This window comes from Triticum dicoccoides, chromosome 7A, assembly GCF_002162155.2.
Source record: "Triticum dicoccoides isolate Atlit2015 ecotype Zavitan chromosome 7A, WEW_v2.0, whole genome shotgun sequence".
Lineage (NCBI taxonomy): Eukaryota > Viridiplantae > Streptophyta > Magnoliopsida > Poales > Poaceae > Triticum > Triticum dicoccoides.
In genome coordinates this window covers 108,254,101-108,260,240 of record NC_041392.1, presented here as the reverse complement: position 1 = coordinate 108,260,240, position 6,140 = coordinate 108,254,101, and the positions used below count along the sequence as shown (strand labels likewise).

General features: G+C 44.8%; 1 long non-coding RNA gene across 1 annotated transcript; it reads left to right on the top strand.

The window, feature by feature from the left end:
- The first annotated feature begins 575 nt into the window (after positions 1-575).
- LOC119334221 lies at positions 576-4,057 on the top strand. The gene is made up of 3 exons (XR_005161248.1): positions 576-1,324; positions 1,445-1,649; positions 3,092-4,057. It is a non-coding gene; the product is annotated as an uncharacterized LOC119334221 (long non-coding RNA).
- The last annotated feature ends 2,083 nt before the right edge of the window (positions 4,058-6,140 follow it).

Genomic DNA, 6,140 nt, shown 5'->3' with positions numbered 1-6,140 from the left:
CAAGGACCCTAGTACACAGACTTATCCATCAAAGTCGACTAGTCCAGCAAGGAGAAGCAGTGCGAGGTGTGCCGCAGCAAAGCCACGACCTTTGTTGCCAGTCTGAGCATGGTAAATTTTCTTATTTAGTCTCGAATGTGGAAACTTGCTCGGAAGATCCAACCAAGACCACTTTTTCTATAAAGAAGATGCAAGGTTCTAGGAAGCGGCTGTTCTGCTCGCGAGCACCGGTGAGCACTTTATCGAGACCAGTCGATACCGCATTGGGGTGTGTGTCGTTGAATTACTGAGCCAGCGCGTCGAGCAGTGTTAAATCGCGAGGGGTGGGAATACAGTATACTGCCGCCTCGTACACCGCGTGGGGACGGAGCCCGCGGATGGCGCCGTGACGGGATTTCCCCTGAGCCGTGGCTCGGGGCGTCAGCGGATTCCCTGATCCGTGGCTCAGGAAATCGAATCTCCGTCAGTCGGCGCTGGGCAGGCCAGTAAATGGCTACTGTGACAAACAGGGCCGCTGCCTCCCACCTCTCGCCAATCTTTCTTGTGTCCGCCATTGACACTGTCCGAGATCTGCGGAAGGAGTTCACGGCCTATGTTGCATGGATACGTCACCTAACTGCCGTATCGGTGCAGGATACTGCACTAGGACGGGGATACGCGTGGATACGCGTGGGATACCCGTATCTCAACGTACCACGTTTTTTGCAAATTAAAATAAAGAGAAAAATAGGGATACGGCTGGGACACGGGGGGATACACTCGGGATACTTTTTAGCCTGTTAGCACTCGATCTCCAGTCCAACAAAAGCCTACTCGCGATGGGTAAATAAACCTAATCGCTTGAGTCCATCGTGCCGTCACCTGCAGTTGCCAAGGGCTGGAGCCGCGCGCATCTCCGTACTCCCTTCCGCCGCTGCCGCCGCCGCCGGCGGCATCTCGCAGCTCGCCACCGGCCTCCGTTCTCGGTTCTCCAACTCCAAGTCGGCAAGTCTTCCCCATCCTGAATCTGAATACAAGGACTGTATACAAGGAGTGGAGTCAGGACATGATAAGGCAGCAACTTCTTCAGATAACCCTCAATGAAAAAAGATCAGGTTACTTCATAAGCATCAATTTTCTCATCCTCTAAAAAAATTGTGTTTTGGTGCTGATTTTTTTATGCATTCATACATATACTCGCCGTATCCCCGTAAGCCTATTTTCAGAAAATGCCGTTTTCTCGTATCGCCGTATCCGTATCCCCGTACCCGTATCCCCGTACCATGTAACGTAGTTCACGGCGGCGAGTTTCGTGGATGGAGTTCCTGATGCAACCAATTAGGAGGTAAGGCAAAAATCTCTCACCCCCGGTCCTCTTGCCCCGCCCCCAATCCGTTGTCCACAGTGATTATGCTTGTTCATTGTGTAACTGGTCCTGATCCAGAATGGATTTGCTGGACTGCAGGTCCGCGGTGATGGAGGACGTGAATGACAACCAGCTGCCAATGGAGCCGGTGCACTACCCAGCGGTCCCCCATGGCCACTGTAAGCGTTGACGGGCAGATCTGTGCGGCGGATGGGGCAGTTGCGGTGGAGGGGAATGATGAACCGCAGGCGTCTGAGCAATCTATTGGCTAGGTTAATCCAAAAACACCAGGCTGGACTCGCAGGTAACCTCTGTCTGTACTAGTTCTTGCACTGGAGACTGTTCTGTTCTGCTCTAGGATGCGTAGACATATGGGAAAAAAATCGAATCCCTGGGGAGATGCCTCTATCTGACGAAGCAAATAACGAATCATTTGTCATGCCCTAAGGCTACAGCAGTACAATCTTCTGTGTTCTGCCTTGCCTCAACACGGCTTTCCGGTGTCGAACAGACAACTCGGACATCTTACAAGGTGGAATTTCACAAAAAATATGTATATGTCAGTGCCACTATTATTTTCACAGGTGCCATCTAATTGATGGGAATTGTGTTCATCACTTAGTCACTTACTGTTGATTTCAGTTTCAAACTTTAGACATGTGTTAGTCCCCCCGTGATCAACTGCTTCATCCCTAGCGTTGGCATCTACATTACCCCATCACTACTGTCAAATTCCATGTACAATATTTCTTGTTGTGATCAACGTTTACCCACATATAGCACCAACACTGACCTGGCTCTTCTGGAGGCTCCACTGGTAGTTCAACCATGTGAGTCGCAGGCACACTTGTCACCAAATCGATGATAGCCGCCTCCCTCTCTGCACCATTTGCAAATTGTCAGTTCATACATGTTTATAGTTCAACTGTTTCTTATCCGTTGCTAAAATTCCCTTTTTACAGATATGATTCATTTATTCATTTTGACTTGTTCATCAGTTAACTGCAACAAGATAACAACATTATATTTCATACTACCCAGATAAAAATATATTAGTTCATAACAATCCAATACAAGACCAGAGACAAAATGACAACATCAGTTAAGCTTTGTTGTGCTTTATCCCAAACTTCCAGCACATATTTCCCAAATAATTGAAATGCCTAAATCTTTCCTATGCTATCAACGGGGAAGATGAATCCCCAAGCGCTGGGGTGTAACAAGAAGCTAGTGAAGGGCAACTTGCATCACATCATAGATTCAGGGATTTAGGAAGTAAAACTAGTCATGACTGAAGAAATCCTACAGTTAGAGCAAGTGCTGATTGGTCTCTGCATTCAGAAAAAGCATGCTATACTGTGCTTGCAGGCTGATTGCTCTCTGCATTCAGAAATTTCATGCTATATGTGCCTATTTTTGCAGGCTGATTGCTCTCTGCATTCTGAAAATTCATGCTATATGTGCCTGTGTTTGCAGGCTGATTGCTCTCTGCATTCAGAAATTTCATGCTATATGTGCCTATTTTTGCAGGCTGATTGCTCTCTGCATTCTGAAAATTCATGCTATATGTGCCTGTGTTTGCAGGCTGATTGCTCTCTGCATTCTGAAAATTCATGCTATATGTGCTTGTGTTTGCAGGCTGATTGCTCTCTGCATTCTGAAAATTTATGCTACATGTGCCTGTGTCTGCAGGCTGATTGCTCTGTGCATTCAGAAAATTTATGCAATGTATGCCTGTGTTTGCAGGCTTAGGATTGGTGCTGCCGCACCGAGCAGAACACCATGCCCAAATCGAATCAGTGCGTTTGAGAAGGCAGTCAGGTGTTGCGGAGAGAACCCAGCTGAAAACGTGATCACACCGGTTCTCGGTACTAGTTTCGACTCTTTGGGCGAAACATACGACTTGTGTGTACATGTAGGTGGATATCATCGGAAAGCACGGTAAAACTGGTGTGTCGTCCTTGTGTACCATTTGAGATGATGTTATGTCGTACTTCAGCAAGTCAGCAGATAACTGCTTCTGTATTGACACCGTGTGCAAGAATCGGACAACACCAGAGTTTGCTTGACATAAAAGTCATAAGTTAGTGCAGATAAAAGCGCGTCAAATGAAATCAACAACTGTCATAAGCTTAGTTGGGAGCTTGAAACTAGAGAGTGAAGGTCTTACTGAGAATTCAGGTTCAATAGGGTGCCTCCAGCTTAAATAAGGGTTTTCGGTTTCTGCTTCATCATGTCAAGTTGGACGTGGCCTCGTGCAGTTGCGAGGTGCGAGAGGCAACGAGCATTTATTTCCTTCAAGAGGACTGTGATCTAATTTTTTTAATTTATGTCTTCAGTATCTGCCGTTTTTAGTTATTCTCTTCATTTTTTGTATGACCATAGTTAGTCTCTTTCAGATATTTTAGGCTCTAATTATTCGTTTTTATTTATTTAGTCACCCATTTCTGTTAGTGTTCAGTTTTTATGTTCATTGCTCTATCTGCAATTTACATGAGCGAACTTTCTCAGTCCTCACTCTTTATTCGTTAGTCCATGTTCGGTCCCTCATTTTCTCCTTTTTCTTTTTTAGCAGTTTATGTTGCATGCTGTAGGAGGATGGGGGTATTGATGAAGATGTGAACCATCGAATCAAAGCCGGATGGATGAAGTGGCGCCAAGCTTCTGGCATTCTCTGTGATAAGAGAGTGCCACAAAAGCTAAAAGGCAAGTTCTACAGGACGGCGATTCGACCCGCAATGTTGTATGGCGCCGAGTGTTGGCCGACTAAAAGGCGACATGTTCAACAGTTAGGTGTGGCGGAGATGCGTATGTTGAGATGGATGTGTGGCCACACGAGGAAGGATTGAGTTCGGAATGATGATGTACGAGATAGAGTTGGGGTAGCACCAATTGAAGAGAAGCTTGTCCAACATCGTCCGAGATGGTTTGGGCATATTCAGCGCAGGCCTCCAGAAGCTCCGGTGCATAGTGGACGGCTAAAGCTGCGGAGAATGTCAAGAGAGGGCGGGGTAGACCGAATTTGACATGGGAGGAGTCCGTTAAGAGAGACCTGAAGGATTGGAGTATCACCAAAGAGCTAGCTATGGACAGGGGTGTGTGGAAGCTTGCTATCCATGTGCCAGAGCCATGAGTTGGTTGCGAGATCTTATGGGTTTCACCTCTAGCCTACCCCAACTTGTTTGGGACTAAAGACTTTGTTGTTGTTGTTGTTATTGTTGTTGTTGTATGTTGCATGCTCATCGTGAGCCTGTCAACATCAGAGGGAGAGGGGAGAAGTTGAGCGGTACTCTTGGTTCAGATGTTTTCCTTAGCAATCGTTTGACGCAAAGCATTCTTTGTCTTTGATTTTAAGGACATTGTAACCTAACATGCATGATTCGGAAAGGGATAACATAATGGCTGGCATTCTGTAAACTTTTTGTTGAATTGTTAGTAAACTTTTGATAGAGCCTAAATATCAGTATTTTTTTCCTTTTTAGATTTCTTTAGTTTAATTCATTGTTCTTCTTTTAGTCATACTGTTCTTTTATTTGATCAGTGGTTGTCAGTATTGTCGTTTCTTCAGTCTATATTCAGTTTATGCGTTTTCAGTCTGTATTCAGTTTATGTGTTTTCAGTCAGTTTTCAGTCTATTATTCACTTTATAATTTCAGTTTTTAAGTCTTCATTTTATTTTCTTCATCATTCTGATCCCGTGGATTGAATGAGGTTTCAGTGGCGTCAAATCGCACCATGATCAGATACATGCTGTGAAATCATATTTTGCGTGGGGGCACCAAGAAGCCTGCGGCGTGGCTCAAGCGGTGTCACTTCCAGTGGCTATAGCAACCAAAAACCAAAAGCCCTTTATATTCTGATGGCAAAGCTGGTAAGCATCTCAATAACAATAGAGCTCACCACCATGACGTGTACGTGTGCATTTTAAAAATGTGAGGCTAAGGTCAACCATCACCCTAAAATTTTGGTACAATTTTTCTGTATATAGTGCACACTATGTTTCTCTGTCACTAACCACCTGAAATTTATGTACAACTACTAGCAAGATGCCCGTGCATTGCACGGAACATCAAGATGCATTTTTTATAAAACACCTGTTGTGATTGACCCATGCGGGAGTAATCCCATGTGTAAAAACTAATCATATCTCGAGAAAGAGGAAAGATAAGGTAAGGAGGAGTGGGGTGTGGTGGTGATTGGTGGTCGGACTGAGCGGAGGCATGGGGATGGACGACGCTGGCAGCGGCCACCATGACAGATTGTTCCAGAGGCTTCCTTTTTTTAATTGCTCAACAATGAGGTTGTGGGAGATCAGGATGAACGAGGGAAGGCCTTATCTGCAAATGTGGAGAGAGGTGCGGGTATCTTTTTGCAAAATTGTCATAGTTTGCTTTCTATCCGTCAGATATAGATCGGACGGTCTATATTGCAAGATGGCAGGCACACCATCATCACCAACTCGGTTTTTTATAAGAGTAGAGATTCAGTTTTTGGTTGCTCATTTTTATTGTTTGATGGATTTCTTCTTGACAAGCCTTTACGAATCTACTTTGTTTCTCTGGATAGGCCAAAAACAAAGTTTTTGAGTATTTCTTGCTTCAGTACATTATTGGATGAGGTGTCAGTGCCGATTGAGAAAAACAGAGAAATGCTAGTTCTCACTCAGTACCCATAAGGATCGGCACCCAAGTCTCAGTTTTCAGTCTTCATTCTTTTTTCAGTACATTATTTTTTCTCTTACTATAATTCTTTGTTCTTTTCAGTTTCAGACGACCTTAGCAGCACAACTAAACTC